The sequence below is a fragment of the Thunnus albacares genome, chromosome 20 (genome assembly GCF_914725855.1).
Source record: "Thunnus albacares chromosome 20, fThuAlb1.1, whole genome shotgun sequence".
NCBI lineage: Eukaryota > Metazoa > Chordata > Actinopteri > Scombriformes > Scombridae > Thunnus > Thunnus albacares.
The window spans coordinates 13,681,610-13,703,800 of NC_058125.1; the positions used below are offsets into that span (position 1 = coordinate 13,681,610).

Here is a 22,191-nt window from a genome sequence, read left to right on the forward strand (position 1 = left end):
TCAGTTCTGATTTTGTCCATTGCCTCTATGAAGACAAACTCAAAATAAATGTCCTAGTAAATCCTCTTTTTCTTTTTGAGAAATTCAGCATTCTCTTCTCCCTGTATGGGGCTTTTTTTCTGTCTTTATTCAAGAGCATGGTCTTTCAATTTGAGAGCATGAGTCATTGATTTCACTTTCAGATTTTGTAATTCTTTCCTTCAAAACCCCTCTCTTGCATTCAAATAGCTCCTGCTTGCGCTTAGATTTGCTCTGCTTCTGCTTGCACTAAGATATATCGTTGCTTGTAGAGATTTTCTGTGCCCCAGCTTCAGCCCTTCTCTTTGTGCTCAGGCTGCTTATGTGCGCTCATGAAACAGCTACTCTCAAATTTTTTTATGCAACAACCCTGTCAAAATCCTCCAACCAATAGAATGCCATGTGAAGTGTTGACCAATGAAATGATCCCTGCCTCCTTACAGGCACATTCATTTTACTTCTTAGAGCATCCTGTACAGGCGGTTACTCTTTAACCCAGTTCATCCACTCCCGCCCTCCAGGGCTTTATTAAATGTACTTCCCTTGCTTTCATGTACAACTTTTGGAATGAAAGGACAGTTAATAGATACACTCACTGGCCACTTTATTGGGTACACCTATGCAATCCAATGGAACAGCTCTGCCATAAATTCTACATTTATGAGGCTTATGCATTTTCAGTTTTTGTTGACATTGTCAGAAAGGTGATAATTCTATTTTATGATTATTATTGAGGTTGTGGGTGGTAGTGGTGTCCTGGAGTGCATTATATTGAAAAGTGTTCCCAATATTTTGCTCTCGTCATGTATGTCAATGGAGTGGACAAAATATTAGGAACACCTGCAATAGTCATGTACTGCTGAGCGAGCACACGAGCCAGTGCGAGCAACAGGATATTGACTGCAAGTCACTTAACAGCCACCGGTGTCACTAATGAAAGGAATTTCTGATCATTTCTGATTCTTACAAATACAACCTATAATGGTGCTATTACTTCCTTCAAATTGAATTGATGAAGTCATATCTTTGGGCACGAGTATACATCCCTGATAATATGTTTGGCTCTCAACTGTTGTAGGTTATGTGAACTCTTTTTAGGCAACTAACGACAAAATGGACACCGCCATGTTTCTTTTGTTTTTATCTCTACTTCATTGAGTAGGAACGGGAAAAGTACCAACAGCAAAAGTAACAAGCTAACACATTAAGACAGTAAAAAACAAAAGCAACTTCAATGAGCAACTACTCACATACTACTGTTGCTTATTGAAAGTTACTTTTGTTTTCTACTGTCTTAATGTGTTAGCTGGTTGCTTTTGCTGTTGGTACTTTTCCCATTTTTAAACACTAAAATACAGATGCTGCAAAAATGACTTAACCAGTTCAATTTGAAAGATGTAATAGCACCATTAAAATAAAAAAACTTACTTGAGGTCCTTCACTTTGGCGATCAATATTGGCCACCCATCTGTTATACTCTCTCTCCTGAGTCATGAAGGTGACTTTGTTTCTCTTCTATGGCTACTATTATATGTACCTATTATAGTAAAAGAAAAAGCACCTTGTGCTGGTATATACATTAACTGTCCATTTCAAGAGAAGTACATCTAATAAAGCCCTGGAGGGCAGGAGTGGATGAACTGGGTTAAAGAGTAACCGCCCATAAGAAATGCATAATACTTCTTATGCTCTAAAAAGTAAAGTGAACGAGCCCCCAAGGAAGCAGTGATCATGTCATTGGTCAACACTACACCTGGCATTCTATTGGTTGGGGAATTTTTACAGGGTTGTTACAAAAACAATCTCAGCGCAGAGCAGAAATCTGAGAGCAGAGTTTTCTTCACAGAAATGAACGAAATGCTGAGACATGTATATTTTAAGGATGCACGATATTATCGGCACGTCATCGGTATCGGCCGATAAAAGCTCTAAAATGAAATATCGTCATCAGTGAATTCTGCCGATTATGAGAGGCCGATATGTCGCTTTCTCCTCCTCCACCTGACTGTGCTTCCCTTGTCGGACTGTTTCACCCTGACGGTCCCGGTGCTTCCTCACAGGCTCCAGTTCACTCAGCTGCCCGACAGACCCGCTGCTTTTTCCCACTTTAACCTGAATAACTGAAAGGTTGTATAGGTTAATGCTAGTGGGGTATGGGACCCCCGGGTTGGAAGCCACTGGGTTAGTTGATGATTTGAATACTGCCTCTTCTCTTGAATGTTGTAAGTGGGCATGTGTAGTGCAACAAAACATTTTAGGTGTTGCGTTGATTTATTGTTTAGTGGATCAAAAGAAAATAAGTGACAACTGTTTGAACTCAAACAGATGTTTGAGTAATTTTCTAGCAAAGATCTTAATATTCACTTCTCCCAGCTTTTCAAATAAGATTTGTTGCTTCCTCTGTTTTGCAGTACATAAATGGAATATCTTTCTTACACGTCTAGCACAATTTGAATGTGCCACTTTGCTCTCTGGGAAATTGTCAAGGAATTTTCCACAATTTTCTGACATTTTATAGACACAACAATTAATATTATATATAATCATCAATAGATTAATTGATAGTCAAAATAACTGTTTGTTGCAGCCATAGTCCTTTATATAGAAATAACAGCAAAAGTGGAGAAAATGCTTCTTGTCCTGGCATTCTGGCATCCTTCATGTCCCTGAGGGTATTATTGCTAATTTCAAAGTCATTGAGCATTAAATGATGATGATACGTGACACTATTGCACTCTTATATATATGAGTACCTAAATATCTTAGCTTATTATAATGACAAAGTATTTTGAGATGAACATATTTTTGAACTCAAGAAAAGTCTGATATCCCAAAACCTAGATGTGAAGCAGTGGCTTTTGTGTCTACCCTCTGTCTCTTCATTATGCCTGTCTGCATACAGTATGTAGCTACCTGCTAGTTTCTATAAATACCTGCAAATCCACAGGTCTGTTGGTTTTATGTAAGTGTGTCTTTTTTTAATCTGACTGTAACCTTCTTCCCTCTCACTCTCTCTTTGTATCTGAAATTCATATTCACTTTCTCATAAGTCGCTTGAGTTCAACGAGTTTGCTTAGCTCACAGCAATATTTAATTGACATTTCCTCTTGGTAAGCCAATGAAAGGGACCAAGAACATGAAACCGTCCCGTTTCCCCTGGTTACTGAATGAAATGGTTCCTGTGGTGTTAGGACGAGTGTGTTCCCATGACGACCATATGAGTTTTTGTTCCCATGGTGATATGAAAGTTATTCTAGTTCTTTGATTTCCCAACGGACCAGAATGAGAGAGAGTCAGAGAGGAGGAAAAAAAAAAGATTCTGGAAAGAAGGGAAAACAAAGTGAGACACAGAGGTAGAGAACTATGGAGTGAGTAAATGGAGTGCTACAGACAGATGGATCAGGAAAAAAATTTCAAGAGGATGATGGGAGGTAAAAAAAAAAAGGTGGAGATAGATATCTGAAAAAAAAATAAAAGGAGAGGGAGAGAGAACTGCTGGCATGACTGGAGGATAAAAACAGATTGTTTTTCTGGTTTTCAGGATCAGTGAATTGAACAGTCCTGCAGCAATCTTAAGTTTATCGCCAAGTTTTACACAATCAGTATATCCATCCATCCATTCATCCATCCATTCATCACCCACCCATCCACTCATCCATTCATCCGCCCATCTGTTTTTCCTTCCTTATGTCCTTCTTGCCGCCTTTCTTGTGTTTCATCTTCTAAATGAAGGACCCAGTGAGCAGATTTAAATTGTTGCTTTTTGCTTTTTCAAGCTCAGTGAGTTGAACAGGCCCATAGGGATGGGCTGTTTATCACCAAGTTTCCCTGCGACCCACGCTTATTAGGAATATTATGTTTGTTTGGTCTTTGTTTCTTCAGATCTTTGAATTTCACTACTTGTAAAGTTTCTTAGTTATCTCAATATAAAATACAATCTAGATATATACCGTAAAAGTGGCAAAAAAAATGTAACAACCTAATCTGTATTGTTCATTGTTAAACTTTTCAAAGTTCAGCAAACTATATCAGTGTAAAGACTAATTTGTATATATAATAATGCTTTGCTGAGTACTGTAATTCTGGCCAGACACACACACATTTGAACTTCAGCTATGTTCCTTTGTAAATGTACTAAAACATTAATGGCTAACAGTGAAAGTTTGTTGATATCTGCAAAGACTGGCTTGTGTTAAACAGATGTCCTGTTGAGTACAAGAAGCACTGACAGACAAAGAGTGGGAAAAAGAAAGAGTACAGGGAAGACAAAAGAACAAAAGTAACATGCAGTGATTTCCAAAAGTTAGTAAAACTTAACCAAAACCAGGATGACCAGAGTTAGCAGAAATTGGAGTCAAATGGATGCTATAATACAATAGTTTAAAGATCCAACTGACATAGGTGTTTTCTGTTTTTCAGGTTGATTAGACCTTTGCTCAGGTTGAAGCCCATGCAGTCCTGAGAAGAGGTCTGTCTAATCACGCAGTTAAGTGAAAACACCTGTGTAGGTGGACCATGGGTGTGTTGGGTGATTAATTCACTAAATAAAGTACTCATTACAAAAATGTTTTTTGTAATGTACTAGTACTGGTTATACAGAGTTTCTTGTAGGATATGAGTGCTGTATGAGTTCACTACAACTTTTAACATATGAGGTATATCAAAATTGCAATCGATCACCAGAGTATGTCACATTTTTAAATGTGTTTCACCTCCTTGTTGTTGGTAATCAGGGAAAATGTCATCAGATAACATCCGATCATGTAAAATTTACTGTAGTTTGACCAAGTATACCCAACTCCAGTCACAGAAAATGTGACATTTTAGGGCTTCACGCTACTTGACAGTACAGGTGGATATAACAAAGACTTGTTGAATAGCACCATTAAAGATTTCAGCTCTCAGTGACAAGTTTAACTGCACACTAATTGTTAACACTCAGTGGGGGAAAAAAGTAATCAAACCAGAAGTTTTACTATGCCCTCAAGTGCTTGTGATTGATAAACTCTGCTGGGAAATTAAGAATCACAATCTGTGACATCAAGTGCAATACTAGCTCCTGCAGAATAGAGCTGTTGTCATTCAGACTACTGCCATTCTGGATTTAAGATAAGATATAGGAGCCTGTTTTCTGCCTTTTCTCCCCCTTGGGTTCACTTTTCTTGAATCTGTAATGAAGTCTAGTCATACCCTGCAATATCTTAAACTGATTATTGAAAGAAAGTGCTGAAAAAGTCTGAAAAAGTCAATTTATAAAGTAACAAGTAGCTTTTGTCAGCTTCACTCAGTCAAAATGTTCTGTATCTGCTTCATAGAAAAATATTTCAGCTTTCCCTCTGTTAGAGGAAAAACCTGCCTGATGTTTTACTGCTCAGATATAGGAAATGTAAACTGGGCTTTGGCCTGATTCATGGCACAAGAATCTGCAAGAGCAAGTATTGATTAATATTAGGAGGATGATGTGGTGGAGAGAGTAATGAGAATGTGAACAGTATGAAGCAGGTAGAACCTGGAGGTCCACCATGTCTGCATGTGATTAGTTTGTTTGTATCTTTTGACAGCCTGAGTTAACATGCTGTGTAAAAACTCTATCTTAGAGTTAATTTGAACCATTTAGATATACATATAACTCTGATAATTCATTCTTCAGGCGCTTTGTTGTTTTTTTTTATCCAGGGCTTTGTTAAAAAAAAAGGCCCAAATTGGATTGATTTTACCCAAACACGTCTTGGTGCCTGTTTAAACAGTCCAGAAGCTATTTGGAGTTTGTTATTCAGATTCCCTCTTCACATTTCTCATTTGCACAAACAACAGATTCTAAATGAGGCTTAAAGCAAACTAAACCTCCACCAAAGGCATCCTTTTGCCAGGTAATCTCCAGTGCATGTACATATGTGTGTGTCTTGTCTGTCAAGTATCAAGTATGAGTATATAATTCATCTCTTTCATCTGGCATCACAAACACACTGATAATTAGGCTGGTACACACACACACTCTCTCTCACACACACACCTAATACAGGCTGATTGGAAGTGTGCTCTTGTATACACCCAAAGGCTCTTGTGCACCTGCTACTGCAGGAAATGAGAACAGACACACACACACACAGACTACAAGCTAGCGGATGCAAAATGTGCAGAAGTGTCTGCATGCAAGCACATACTCAAACACACACACATGCTGGAGATTACCTGGCTCCAGGATGTTATTGGCAGTTGTTTTGTTTGCAAACTCATTTAGAATTTGTTATTTCTATAAACTGGCCAAGTACTTACAGTCAAGATTTGCAAAAGACTGAGACCCAATGCTTCTTTCTCGATTCAATTCAATTTAGGTCAAATTATTCAGTATTTTATACTAGCATGAAAGTTAATATCAGTATTACTAAACCAACAAGATCGAGATACAGGTGACATGGTGTTTTGTATAGGTGTATATTAAAATCATACACTGTATATGAAGACGGACAGAGCAAGGTTTGAAGCCCATAGTTCACAGTGCAGTAATTCCCAAAAAGACCACCATTGCCCCCATATTTAGTCTGTAGGACCCATATTTAGCAATTGAGACCATAATGATTTGTTGAAAAAAGTGACTGACTTAGTTATTCTAGAGAGACGTTTACACTTTTTGTGAATCCCTGTCATGCCCTCCACTTCTGCCTCCTCCTAGTGTGTGTGTGTGTGTGGGTGTGTCTCTCTCTCTCGTGTCTGTGTCCAAATTGCAATAGTGGAGACAGGTGTGTGGGAGTCGGGCGAACAGCTGCCATCCATCAGGAGTTCTGCTTAAATATTGGGTGCAACCTCCTACTCACCACCAGATCGTAGACTCTGTTCATACAGTCAGTCACGCTTCCAGCCTATCTTGTTACTGTTCTGTCAGTATCCAGCATTTGCCTAACTCTTGTTTCTCTGTGCCTGTAGAAGACCTCAGCCTGACCCTGGCTCTGTCTCCAGTCCTCCTGCCTCACCTGCACAGCCCATCGCTCTGCCTGGCTCCCCGCTCCAACCCCTATACCCAGCCCCCAGGTTCCCCAGCTACCAGCCCAGACCTTGGCCCCAGCCTCTCAGTTCACCGCCTTTCAAATAAAATCCTTTTCCAACTCTACTCGCTGCCTCCTGCCTCGGTGTCCTGCTCGTGGGTTCATTAGCCTAGCCTTAACAATCCCTGGCTCCAATTGTGAGTCAGTTGCAGCCAGGGATTTTTTGGAGCCAGCATCTAGCAGCTGTCAGTCACATTGACCTTTAAGGTACTTCTGCCTTGTCTTGAGGCTCAAGCTGTGGTAGTCACTGCTTGGTTAGAATATGTCTCAGTTTGGATGCCCTTTTTGAGTTGCTCTGTTGATGTAGTTGGTCCAGTTAGTTAGTTAATTTATCATTTTATGGGGCGTTATGTGCCAAACTAGCATAGACTTCAGGAAGTCACTGGTCCCAGCCAAGAAATAGTTCATTACATAATGGTAAATGGTCGTTTTTACATTTTGGTTTTTGTGTGGAATAAACAAACAATAGCTGGGAGCTTTGGAGGTGCTGGTGAAAGGACTATATTCTCTTCCTTTATTTATCAACAGGTCACAGCCTAATTTTTATGTATGAATTAGCTGTTTGTTTTTTTACGTGTACATCATAGCAGCATAATTAATCATGTAGGAAAACAAAACATGCTCATCCACTTGCTGTTCTGTCCTTTTCATGAAATAGTCCAAGAATCAAACACACAGCTTTGTTATATACAGCGTGTGTGTATAATGTCAATTCTCAGTTTGTGGGAAAGCTTGTGTTTAATTTTCATTCAGCCAATTTCAAGGACTTTGCAAAAACAGATTCATATTGTGACATCTGTCTCTTGCAGGAGCCTGTTAGAATATTTTTAGGTATTTTTTTAAATGGTGTGATCTTTGATCTTTCAAAACATTGTATTTTTGGATATTTGGCAAGTTTGGGATTGATTTTGGGTTTTGCTGGCTTCTCAGTATTATTAGTATGTTTATGTTTTGTTTTAAATAACTTTTTGACAGATGGATTTTGTTTCACTGTAGCCTGACACTGTCTTTTGGCAGAGTGACAGAAGCATGCTTGTCTATTTGTTCATAATTTGTCGTCTCTGTTGGGAAATGACAGAAGAATCAATGTTAAGTTTAGCAAAGATGTTCAGACAGAAAGAATCAAATGCAATTCAAGGCCTTTTTTCGGAAAATTTGCAATTTCATTCCAATAACAGGTCTTACCTGTTGGTGTTGGCATTTTTACAGCCCAGTTTAGATGAAACCACACCCACTTCCGTATGTCGAAAGATGGCTGCATTCTCATGAAAACTGTGCTCACGTGGGTCACGCAAAATATGACAGCTACACTAGCTTGGAAAACAGCAAAATGGGGCACTGATTTTGACGAATTTACTGTTTATCAGGCCACAAATGAGACAAGAATTAGCTAGCGTGCTAACTGTATGTTCAGTGGGCGTCTGGTGTTGAGTAATGGGAAACATTAATTTTGAAGGACTATGAGTTAACAGTTTAATTCAAGCATAGGGGCTGTATTATGTAGCCTGGAAAGCAGTGATACGGGCACTGAATTTGATGAATTTACTATTTATCAGACCACAAATGAGACAAGAATTAGCTAGCTAGTGTGCTTTTTCCTAACTGTGGAATGCAGTTAGTTCAAAGGCCTTTTAGTGATGTTGACTTATTTGTATGGCAGCAACTGAAGGGACAGTCTTACCACTCATGAAGGACAGGTTTTCCCAATGCTGTCAAAGTCATTGTTTTCAATAGAGACTGGCTGGGGGTTTAAACTATTCACATAAACTATGCACCCATCTTGTATCTTTCATAGGAAAAGATGACTATTTCTACCATATCTGCTGTTTCCATAAAGGCTGCGCTGGGCTTCTGCAACAAAATTGCCACTTGTATAGAAATTAAAAGTTGTTCTACTCTATTGTATCCTGATGGGCTGGTAATAATTTATGAGTTTGTTTTTGTACGTTCCCTGTAAGAAACATGAATATAACACTGTGCATTTGTGTACACAGATTTTAGGGAGAACAGAAATATTTTTAGGTTTCAACACTTGAAGCCTCAAGGTATGTGACGTTGAGTCACATACCTTGAGGCCTGATTTGGTATAAGGGGGCATCGAAACGTAACGTATATTCTTAAAACTTAAAACTGTGGCGAAATAACATTAGCTGTGATCGTCAGTCATCTTTGAAATGCACTATTTTTCAAGCTACTGTAGCTGTCATATTTTGCAATGTCTCTATCATGATATGTGAATCATTATACACTCTGTCTAGATGATGATTATGAACGAGAAATAAGGGCATTGTGAGACATAATGTTTTTTTATACACATGACACGTCCACAGACAGACAAACACATATATACAGACGGTTTGTGTCTCGTTAAATAATTATGAGGAAACATTAGCACATACAGTTGGTTCAGGATCAATAACTAATCAGAGTATGACCTTCACATATAGGCTCAAATACCGACACACTCACACATTATAGCTGTAACTGCACACACATAGCATGTGTTCCCACCTGGGTATTCCACGTCATATGAAAGGCAGTTTATACAGTTCAGGATCTTAATACTCTAACCGCTATGCTGTGAACACCACAGGGATTTGTGTTCTCTTCGCTGTCCTCTACTACCGACTAAAGTACTTGCTGTACTTCCTGCCACCCATCCATTACCTAGCTCAAAGGTGCTATGTCAAGCATTTAAAAATCAATAAATCATTAACACATTCATTTTGAGTAATTAGGATAATTACTCTTACTGTAAGTGAGCGAGACCATCAGCAAGAAGACTGGCCGCTCTTCAAATCACCTACGATATAAAATGTTGCTGCTTTACAGCACAGCACTACTTTTCCTGTGTAAACAGACTTCGTTTACTGCTACCAGCTAACACTAATGCTATGCTAACAAGGCAGTAAGTAAAGAGTCACTTTGTCACAGCACTTTTTCAGGTTCTGTATTTTAAGTAAATAACGAAACAAAATAACCTGAGCACTGCACAAAACTGCACATAGCCTAACTAATGCCTGTCATACTATTGATTTGCCAGTGTATATGACTATTTTGTTCTAAAATGTGAATAACCCCCCCCCCCCTTTCATTATTTAAGCAAAAGAAAAAAAAACTTTCAAAAGAAGAAGAAATTTGTGACTGGAAGCAACTGGGTTTATGGGAAGCATGGTTCACTTCTTTTGAAAGCTCTGAGCACAACCGTGAGTGAATCCTAACTTACAGTTTCATATTTACCCCTTTGATTGCATCATTCATTTATGCTTGACTTGTAATTAGAATATTTCCAGCCGCACTTGAAGGCAACATAATAGCTAGAATAGAAAATGTCATCATTATGCTGCTGCACATTGATTTCAGCAGAACTGACACTTGTTGCCCCAATGTCACAACGAATACTACAAAATAAGTGAATCAATTTTTGACACTTGGTCACATCTGCCTGTGTGCGCATTATTTATTTATTATCTATTTTCTCTGCAGATTTGTTCCGCCATGTTTCCATGCTCATTTTATTAGTTAGAGTTATAAGTAATGCAGAACACAATCAGCTTGTCATCATCACCTCGGGTTCATGCAAGACGGAATACCGCAAAGTAAAGTTGACAAGGTGAGAAAGATGGATCAGCGGTGCACTTCTTTCCTGTTTCTTATCTTCTGAGGAAAAAAAAGAGAAATTCACACACAATCATGTTTACACACACTCTTTTGATCCCTCGACATGCATCAAGAAGGCAGAGGAAGAGAAAAATACAAATTGAACCTCCTAAACCTGTCTCCTATGTATCACATTAGAGGTTAATTTACCACTTAAATTACATAAGATGCATAAGCTCATATTTCAAACTGATTGAAAAGTGCATGCATCCAATTATTTATACGCTTAATTAACAATGGCAGATTATTTATACCTTGTGCAACAAGTGAATGTCAGAAATATGAGAATCGCTGTCCCAGTCAAACACAACTGAACAACATAAAAAATAGTAAGTATGAAGTCACATTAATAATTTTCTATAACCCATTGTTGCTGAGTTGAAAATATGGATAACATTTGGAAATTGTGTCAACAACTGATGGAGAAAAGTGTTGAATTACATTTCATTATAGTTAAAAAAAAATAGAATATGTCCACAAAGCAGGGTGATGGTTGGATATCTGTGGGTTGATTGGGTGGTTTGTTATATTTCCATGTCTTGTTTTTCTCTCGGAGATCCCAGGTTCTAATCCCATGTGAGTAAATTTAGCGGCAAACTGGTCACAGCCTTTCACATATAACTCATTGTTTACACCACTGGCGACACAGTGGCAACAAGCTCTTGTGTGTGTATCTGCCTGATGTCTGATTGAGAGGGGAAAGAAAGACCCACAGAGGAGGGTTTGCGGGTCTGTCTGTCTATATTAAAAGTTTGCCTCAGAAAGGGACAGCTTTTAATTGTATCTGGAGGGTGTGTTTGTTTTAGATTATCTGACCTCCCTGAGTGCATGCAGATGGTGCCTTGAACAACTGGGGCAGCACACACGTCGGCCCGTTTGGCTGGATTTCTGCTTATCTTTACAGTATTTAAGTTGATCTTTGTACCAGGATTATTTAGACGGTTAAATGGGACCTTGACCCCAAAAGCATCAAACACCTTTGAGATGAACTGGAACGCTGACTGAGAGTCAAGCCTCATTGCTCAGCATCAGTGCCCGACCCTGTTAATGCTCTTGTGGCTGAATGGGAGCAAATCCCTGCAGCCAGGCTCCACAAGCATATTATAGCAGCATATTAATGCCCTTGGTTTTGGAATAAGATGTTCAACAGTCGCAGTTGATTGAAAGAAAGTTGATCTGCAAAAGAAATTTTATGTAACTATTTTGATTTGCTGAGTCATTTTGAAGCAAAATGCCAAAAAATGATCTCATTCCGGCTTCTCAAATGTAACCCATGGGATATGAAAATAAATATTCTATCTTGTATTTTGGGAAATTATGACATTTTTCACAATTTCCTGACATTTTAGAGACCAAACAGGCAGATTGATTTATATTAAACATAATCATTATTTGCAGCCTATGTAGATAAATAGATATTTAGACACACACACACACATAGTTACGTTTCCATCACTTCAGAGGACATTACATTGACTTACTATCATTTCCTGGAGACTTCACCCTAAAATTAAAGAGGACCCATTATGCTAATTTCAGCTCTAAATTTTTTTCAGCTCTAAATATTTTTGGACTCCACTAGAGTAGCTCGGCATGATTCAAAGTTAAAAAAAACTCCTTATTTATCTTATACTGGCCCTTTATGCAGTCCCTCAACATACAGCGTTCCTCTTACACCCCGTTTTAGCTCCTGTCTCTTTAAGGCCCCCCCTCCCGATGAGCCCACTCTGTTCTGATTGGCCACCTTACGTATCAGAGTTGTGTAACTTTACCGTCGATCCAAACCAAACATTTCCTGCTTTGCTGCTTGAAATTAAAAGCTTTTAAATGACTAAATAATCAGAGACTTTTATTGTGAAGAATTTACAGGAAGTAAAAACATGTTCAACACTGAATTAGCAGAGCTTCGTTAGCGGCGCTAAAGACCGGTCGAAACAACAACGTTCAGTGGATCAGTTAGAAATATTGCAAAGAGGACTAGTATGAGCAGAAACAGCTGCAGTGAGATGTTTTACGAAGAGCTGCAGACAACCAGCACACCTCCAACAGGTAAACTACTTATTTTACTTTGCTGTGCTGTATAATAGCATTGTGGCTTGGTGTAACTACTTGCGAACTTGCGCGCTGGGCACGTAGCAGATGTAAATATAAAGAAATCCGTCATGAGCTGACGTCAGCTCAGGCTGAAAGTAGAAAAAATATTGGAAACCGAGCGTTTAGAGCAGCCTGAAGCTGCTACTTTTTGCTCACAGGGATTACCGCTACATACGTTTACCTCGGTATTTGACACGTCGGCCACTTTTAACATGAACATCCGACATTGTGACGTTATATATATGTCTGAAAATAAGGAAAAGCATAATACCTCCCCTTTAATGATTTCCATTAAGTGGACTTGCTTTTTGTCACCATAAGGGAGGTGGGTCCCCACAACATAACTGTGTAAACAGATTTATGTCCCCACAGCATGAGGAATACCTGGTACACACACACACACACTCTCTCCCATACACACTGAGCGCATCTTCCTTTTCAATTTTTTACTTGAACCCTTCATCAAAATGCCCTTTTCCTTTCCAATAAGACCAAATAATGTTACTTGTACACAGGCTTTCTCATTTTCTCTGCCTTTTTCTCACGGTCTGTGTGACTGTGAAAGTCTGTGTATGTGTGTAAGAGAGTATGTTGGTGTGCAGGTGACTGTGTGTGTGTGGTTAATAATTGAAAAATGTCCTCAGGGCTTGGTAAAGCAATGTGAGTTACCGTGTCCCTGAGAGGACAGTACATGAATGTAAAATAGCATTCAGAGAGACAGCATAAAGACAGCAAGTATGAATAAGCTGAGGTTGCTTTCTTTCTGTTCAGCTGAGTTATTTGTAAAATATTACATTGTTTTTCAGCCTTGCATGGACTGATGTTGGGAAAGTTAAATTCCAGTAACTGACAGTGAGTCATACAGCACATCACTGTGCATTATAGGATTATTTATCTCCTCTGGTCAGGTCACAAAGAAATAACTGATTATGAGCAGTATTAGTCCAGACTGCAAGTGGACCCTTTTATATTATTATGTACATGAATAGTAACAAACAGATAAAACAAGACAAGAAAGAAGCATTTTGTACTGAAAATGGGTCTCAGTTTTTATTGGGAGAACTGCCAAAATAGGTAGAACATACCGTTAATTTTAAAAAAAGGGGATAAGAGAAAATGTTGTTAGTAAAAGTTACTTTTAGTTTTTGGGGTTTTGGAACCTTTTTGTTTTTTTTTTTACTTTCTTTTTGTTTCTATTTAGACAAATCTGTTTTTATTTTATTGTATTGTTAAGTTTGTATTATCTATCTTTTTATATGTAGAGTTGTTTCACTCATTTTCTCATCCTTATCATATTTCTTTAGCTTTGTGTTGCCTTATTGATCTATGGGATTTAAAATTGTTGGTTTTAATTTCATGGTTTTTGAGTGGATCCCAGGAAACCTAGCGACCACTTTGTGGAAGCCAATGGGGATCCAAATAAAGAATATTGAGTAAAATCCCTGCACTAATATGGTAACTTGCATACGTCTTACCATGGTTACCAAGTACTGGTTTGGCTGTCTTTCACAACCTACAAATACTGTAGGGAAGACAGCTTTTGAAACAGTTGGCAATCAGCAGATGATTTTAATAGTAGTTGAACTTTTGAACTCATGTTAAAATCACACATTTGACTGCGGCTGCTGTGCTTTCACACCAGAGAACAGGCCAAAGATGCTCATTTCGAGGCAGTCTCAGTCCGGTTGTTTTTGCTGCACTGATTGACAGCTTTCACACCAACCAAGTGAACTGCGTCTAATGGGCCAGCACACCAGAGTTTGATTGAACTGCACCAGACATGTTAAGTGTGAAAGCACCCTTACTTTACTGCTTTGTTTTTATGCAAACTCACTTTTTTGAATTATTTTATCCAGGTCACACAAGATTTCTGCTACCAAACGTCTCCTATCTCATGTTAGTTGACCAGTCTTCCAAAATGTTGGTGTATTTGTTTTCTTTTTGTTTGTTTTTTTTAGACTTAGAGAATCGACCCCCTTCCACTGAAATTTCCTTGGGTCATTTGTGCAGATAAGTTATCACTGGTCTTCACATACACAACTGTGACAGGTATGATGTGTCCTTAATACCAGTAATCACAAACTGAAACACATTCTAACAAAACTGTGGCTGATACGTCAAATAAATACTCAGGAGAATTCACAGCAACACCAAATGTGTTGCCTGAAGCAAACTGTCATGAAAAAAAAGAATTATGTCATGCTTAAAAATTTGTTCAATAACAAATCAAATAGCTGTCACAAGGAAGCAAGTCAAGAAGTAATGAACTGCATGTATTTGTAACCTGCAATTCATTCTTTTCTCAACAAACAAGTTGTCAAAAATCGTTGGGTTTTTTTTCCGAATTTTGTTGTTGCAAAAATGTAGTCAGTGATGTTTAAGTGGAATAACTGGGGCACTGCATCATAGTAACTGTCTTTGACCATAATGCACGGGATAATTAACAGGGGCTTGTGAAAGCAAATTGAATAGTGGGTCATCATTTTATAAATCTTTTGTATGTATGTTAATAATGTTTTTAAACTAAAGAGTCAATGTTTGTTATCAACTGAATGTGATGTAATGTCATTGTCATTTTGGGGATACATGTCGGTGAAGAAATCCTACTCCTAGGCTAGTTGAACTCTTGAACCTGTTTCTATCTGAGGATTGCTTGCTGACCTCTGGGGTTAACTAGAGATATCTTTGTCTTAAGCCTACTGTTGTAGAGACTGTGTGGAGGTACCTAGACAAGCTAAAGTTGAAGGATTGCCATGTTTGAAGTTATTGATTGACCATGAGGTCTGTTAGATCGTATGACCATACTTGTTTGTAAGAAGGTGTAACGGTTTGTGGAAGTGTCCATTTTAGGGACCAGACTGTTTTTAGCTTTACTTCTGGAGAGGTATAAAGCTGTCTAGTTTGGGTTCACAATCTTTAGAGAAAGGGCTGGCTTCAGGGAAAGGGCCAGCTGAACAACATGCTTTCTCTCCAAAAATACAAGATGATTGTATTTTTGTTTGTGTTTGGATATTTGTATAATTGTTACTGATGGTGTGATGGATTGTACAGTGTTGACAACTGCTTCAACAAGTAACAATGTTTAAAGCTTTCTTTGTGACTCCATGTGCCTCTTTCTCAAGAAAATTTCCACAACATGCTCTTTTCTTAACCAATTACTAGTTGCATAACTGGGAGCCAGAAGTGAAAGAAAATGAGATTTGTCTTTACTCAGCAGCTTTTGAGCTCTCTCCTTTGTCTTTATTTTGTGTTAATTTATTTTACACTGTCATTTAAAGACCCCCAGCTTCTGTTGACAAATCTGACAGATAAATTACATTTTCCTGCATATTTAAAGTCACAGACGATGGCATCAGTGGCTTAACAGGCCGTTCATCAAACAGTCATGATGCTGTGGATTTAATAACGCTTTTTGTCACACATCACCACCACTCCTATTTGTCCAGACTTTACTGTATGCAGTGATAAAGCAACAATGTAAAAATTAATAAATAAATGCTTATACAAAAGAAAGGATCTCTTTCCTGTCTTTTTGCAAGAGATGGGGAGGACAGTAAGTCAGAGAGAAAAAGGAATTAATGTCCCTTGTGTCTTCTGATAAAAGGCCACCTATGCTTAGGTGATGACCCGCTGGGGCTTGACGGGAAAGGTTTCCTCTGAATTTAAATTAATCATACTTACTGTAGGATCCTGTGAAAAACTCTATTTAATTACCACCCAGTCAAAGTATTAAGGCCACGCACCCCTGCACAGTATGTGTCAAAAACTCCCCCTTAATAGAATGAAACAACGTAGAAATAAAGTAAGTTCTAACTCATATCAAAAAAGAAAGTCAGCGAGACACTTGAAATGGACTCAGTGGTCTGCTGTGCATATTTTTCTGCCTATTCATCTTGTTATATTTGCTTTATGCAGTAATTCACAAAAGGGAAATTGCCTGTGTGTGCATTTAAATGACCCATGCAGTTAATATGATGTAAATGTATCTTGGATTCTCATTTCCAAATGTGCGAAGGACCCTCGATAAACACCACTATCCTAAATGATATTATAGGTTTCTGAGCTTTCCTCCTCAGTTTGAGGCATGATGCAGTAAGACAGTGAAACGGCCAAAACCCATGCTGAGGAGCAAAATACAAAGCTTAGATTGCAGTTTTGCCACTAGGCTGTTCCATGCATAATTGCTTTAAAAATGGATGAATTATCCCTTTAACTGGAAAACTATTTTTGTGCCCCACCTCGTGCTGTACTGTATGTGGATAAATGCATGCGCGTGCGTGTGTGTGTGCATGTAACTACAGTTGTGTATGTGCATGCTAATGCCTAAAAGTGCTTGTGTGCCTGTTTGTGTGACTGAGCGTATGAATTATTTACTAGTAATATCTCATAAGAAGCATATTATACAGACTGCACAAGACAAAGCCCTCCTGAACTCCATCACTGACTTTAATCATAGCCACAGCCGCTCAGAGGGGGAGAGAGAAATAAAAGTGTCAAAAGAGAGTGAAAAGGGTTGAAATGGAGGAAAGAAATGATTTCTCCTTGCTCTGAGTGTCACTTTGTCCATCTCTCTCCTGCTCACCCACTTGCCTGTCTCTCTATTTGTCTGTCTGCCTCCCCTATCTTCAACTCCTTTTTGTATTTCTATCTATGTTAATGCGATTCTCTTGTGTTAAATAATTGATTATATCTTTCTGTCTATTAGTAGCAAACGGGATGGTTGCCAGTTTGGTCCCCACATTGGGAAATAGTTTGCTTTTTAATGTTGTCAAGAAAAAGAAATGTGTACCCATGTTAATCTGTCTGTCTTCATGTTTCTCATCTGACAACCTCCCTGACGGATGAATAATGAGTGTTCCACAGGTCACATCATTGTTTATCATCCCTAGATGATGACAAACTGGCCTCACTAAGAGCTGATCTCTCTGACCAACCCCCTCACTCAAGCAATCAATCAATTAAGGTAATTTCCATTGATCAGATCTGCGTTATGGTCCACATATCTGATAATGACAGAAGTCCGATTGTAATCTGCTATCCTTTTCCATCTTGGAAGCAGTTTAAATGTGGCATTTTCATGTCATGATCACAACTGCTCAAACATTAGTACCACTCCTGTCCCTCTTTGTCTTTCACTCTTCTTCTTTTGCTCTCCTTCACTCACTTTCACCTTCTGTCCCTTCCTTTGTTGCTATTTTCTCTCACAGTTTTCCTCCTGCTCTGTCTGACAGTGGAATAATGTTAAGTGGTTCAGGGGTTGAATCATTACTCACTGTCCTTCTGTGCCTGTTACAAAACATACCAGCCCCACACCAATGATTGATATCTTGTATATGGCCACTCCTTCAATCCAGCCATCAATCAAACATCAGGCCTGTTTTCATCAATCCACTGCTTTAGGATGACGGCAACTAGAAGTGTTGAAGTTTAGGCTTGCCATACTAGCATGGCACCTGTGCAGTTTGGTGGCAGATTTATCACTTTGAAATTATGTAATTTATATTTGATTTCACACAGAAGTAAACAAAAGCAAACGTATAATTTCTTGCTGACAACAGTAAGTTTTGTTGGCTGAAATGATGACTGTTCGTAGAAGATTTTATCAGCTAGCTTGTTAATGCAAAGTCCATGAGTTGGCTGCAAACTCTGTCGACTTTTTGATGTTTCAAGGTGATTTGTTTTAAAACAAGAAGCTTAAAAACGCACTTGAAGGACACATACATGATACTAAAAGAATCTTAAAAGACTGAGGCTACATGTCCTATGTAAAAAGTCAATATCCTCACCAGTTGGTGATCCATGTAGAAGGCATGTAAATAAGGAGCATTATAGGTTTTGAATTGCAGGGTAGAACTAGTTAACCCTAAACGATGAAAATTTTATTCTGTTCCAACATAGATCTGTTTTGATGCTGACTGAAAACTGATGAAAAACATACTTGGACAAGCAAGAAAAAGATTTGATGTGTGCTTTATTTTTTGTATTTTTGAACAATATGTTAGAAAGTTAGAAAAGAGAAAAAGGTTTCAAGGATGAAGAGTTTGGCTGGAGTTGCTGGAATTTAAAGTTTACCCAGACTAAAGGCTAATGTTTACCTAGTCTTTGATGTCCAGATCTGGCTTCCACATAGTGGATGTTCCAGTCCTGTATGGGGCATTTTCTAACATCAACGCCTGTAACTCAACAAAATAATGTAGTTAGCTAATGATATGCTCCTTGGCCCTCGAAGTAATGCTAGTTTACTAGTGTAGATCGTAAGCTAGTTAGCCGTGCATGCTAACATTTGCATCTTATGTTTGTTTCAGCGGAGAAACACACTGTTTAATCCATTCCTTATAATTTTACAGTTGTGTTTTTGGCTTTGAAAAGGCAATATAAAAAGATAAACACAGTATGTTTTACAGTTTTTCTCAATTGCTTAAACACTATAACTGGACCTATTAACTGAACATCCCAAACCATGACACCATCCACGAAAAGACAGGCCCATTTCCCAGAACTATAATCACTATTCCCCTGTCTTCACCAATGATTCAGATTTGTTACACTTTTTGTGAAAAACTCTACACACACATCCCTTCATATATCACTGGCTGTACCATGTGCTCATTTAGAAAGCACTGGCATTAAATATCATTAACTCAAGTCATCACAGCTGGAACCCAATTAACACACAATTCCCCAGGTGGAAATACTAAGAGTCAAAATTGTTCACACACCAATCAGAACCTCAGGATATATCCATAAAAGGGCCATGGGTCAGTTCACTTGTTTAGGAACAATGGAACCACAAAGACCTGAATGTAGAGGAAGAGGGCACAGAAGAGGAGATGGAAGGGGAAGAGGAGGAGGAAGGGCAAGGGCAAGGAGACAAATAGTTTCTGATGAGATTCGTGCAACTCCAGTTGATCATGTCCTTGTCCGTGGGATGTCAATGAGGGAGGCTGGGGAAAGAGTGCAGCTGAATCTGAGCCGGAAAATAGGTAATTTACACATTGCTCTCTGGTGTAATTTTGGATTGCTATACTCTGTGCTGTTACAGCACATGTACTGTAGCTCTTTGCTCTTTTGTACTGTATGCTGTCTGAAATGCACTGTATTAATCTACCATATCGCATACAGTTAATTTAGAGTTACTGTATGTTCCTATTTTGTAAAATGGATGGTTTACTGTAATCCCATCAGTACTTCTATTTTTGCAGAACTGAGAGACGACCACTTAATGGAGGCAGAAGACGGCTATTTTCAGAAGAAGAAGAAGTGGAAATCATCAACATGGTCATAGTCAACAATATAATTTGCTTGCATGAGATACAAAAGAGTTATTGAAGATCAGGGAATATTCCAAGGCATTGATGCAGTCAACATCTCAACAATTGACCACATCGTTTGACAGAACAGGTTGAGGATGAAACAAGCCTATCGTGTTTCTTTCAAAAGGAACTCCATTATAGACAAAGACTATATTGACCAGTGCTTGGAATATGTGCAAGCATGGTTTTTCATACTGTATCAAGTATTTGAGCACAGTTATGTATTACAGCAGTATAAACCAATGGCGGGCCGTGTATTTCTCCCCTAGGCCTTCAGTGCTATCCTCCTGCAATTAAACCACATTCGAATAACCTCACCATGACACTAGGGCTATAGGCTATGTTCATTTGACATAACCACCCCATATTCACAGTGACAGTAACCTTTATCGAGTGGAATAAAGAGATTTAACACGAGGGTCAACACCTATGAGATTTACAATACACTAATTGCAGAGACATGAATACATAGTGACTGAAACCATCAAGCATGTACTACTATTATGCAGTATGACAAGATGCTACATCACAAATAGACATCACATAGTCCAAATCAATGTCATTACCAAAGAAACAAGAACAAACTCACAACAAACTCCTTCTCAATTGCCATGGAGGCCAGGGCTGACAGTTGAGCCTGCCCAGTCCTTGCTAGCTAGTTTTACTTCAGTTAGCTAACTGGCCCTCCGATCACACCATACGAAAAAATGCTGATGTAGGGCTAGGCTAGCTAGAAGGCTTCGGCTTATCAAAGAATACGCCCAACACGGCAAACTTGAAATGTGGACTGTTAAAGAATATGACAATCAACAACATTGTCCCCATTATCTTCAAGAGCAGAGGGATTCACTCGAAATTCTGAAGGCCTCAGGGTAGATTTTTCACCAGGAAACAGAACGGGGAGAAAATCTGACTGGATAAAAGCTCTTTTATATTCATATGAGCTGCACTGGAAGCAACACAACTGAGGGAGAGAGTAGCAATGAAATGACGTTAATAGACTGATGGGAACAAACTTTTGAAAATACATATAATATTAATGAAAGTATATATTAAATTATAAAAATATAATTTTCTGATTCTAATCTCTAGGCCAGCAGAGAAGGCCTTGCTAGCCCTGATGGCTCACCACTGGTATATACTGTAGTACAGGCTATATGATGGCCTACTTTTGTGTACTATAGCAATGTGTTTCATTTACTGTAGTCATTTACTGTACTGCTTCATCTTTTTTGTAAAGAATCTTTGATAGTTTTGTCAGAGACACTCCTCATGAACTCATCTTTGTTGATGAAGCAGGTTTTAATCTTACCAAAAGGAGGAAAAGGGGGAGGTACATAATTGGTCACTGGGCCATTGTGAATGTCCCTGGCCAGTGAGGACAGAATGTGACAATGTGTGCCACCATCAGCCACTGAAGGGTCCTCCACCACCATGCCACCCTTGGTCCATACAACACCGTGCATGTGCTGGCTACCCTGATGGTCTGTGAGATCATGTATACCGACTAGACCAGACGGAGCCAGTACAACCACAGCAGCCATACTACATAGTTATTTGGGACAATGCCAGTTTCTACTGGGCTGTTCTAGTTTGTGACTGGTTCATGAACAACTCAAGATTCAGCAACATCTTTCTACCTGCATATTCTCCCTTCTTAAACCTCATAGAGGAGTTTTTTTCAGTATGGCAGTGGAAGGTCTATGACCAAGACCCCTACATCCCTGTTTACCTCATCCAGGCCATGGAGGAGGCTTGTTTAGATATTACAGTTCAGGCTTGCCAGGAGCGGATAAGGTATACACAGGTTTTTTTTTCCCTCGCTGCCTGGCCAGGGCTAATATTGCCTGTGATGTTAATGAGGATCTCTGGCTTGACTCAGACCAGAGATGGGAGGCTGAGGCAGAATAAATGTGGTACAGACTGTTTGTTTTTTTTTTTTTTCATTGATTTATATTGGTAAATACAATTATTTCACTGCATTCCATGTTCTTTATCAGTTGCATTTTTTTTACAGTACACATTTACTTTTTCACTCAATTTGAGTTTATTTTATCATTTGA

At 38.7% G+C, this 22,191-nt stretch overlaps 1 long non-coding RNA gene across 1 annotated transcript; it reads left to right on the top strand.

Moving 5' to 3' along the window:
- Positions 1–4,441: 4,441 nt before the first annotated feature.
- On the top strand, positions 4,442–7,126 carry LOC122971395. The gene is made up of 2 exons (XR_006399462.1): positions 4,442–6,860; positions 6,943–7,126. It is a non-coding gene; the product is annotated as an uncharacterized LOC122971395 (long non-coding RNA).
- The last annotated feature ends 15,065 nt before the right edge of the window (positions 7,127–22,191 follow it).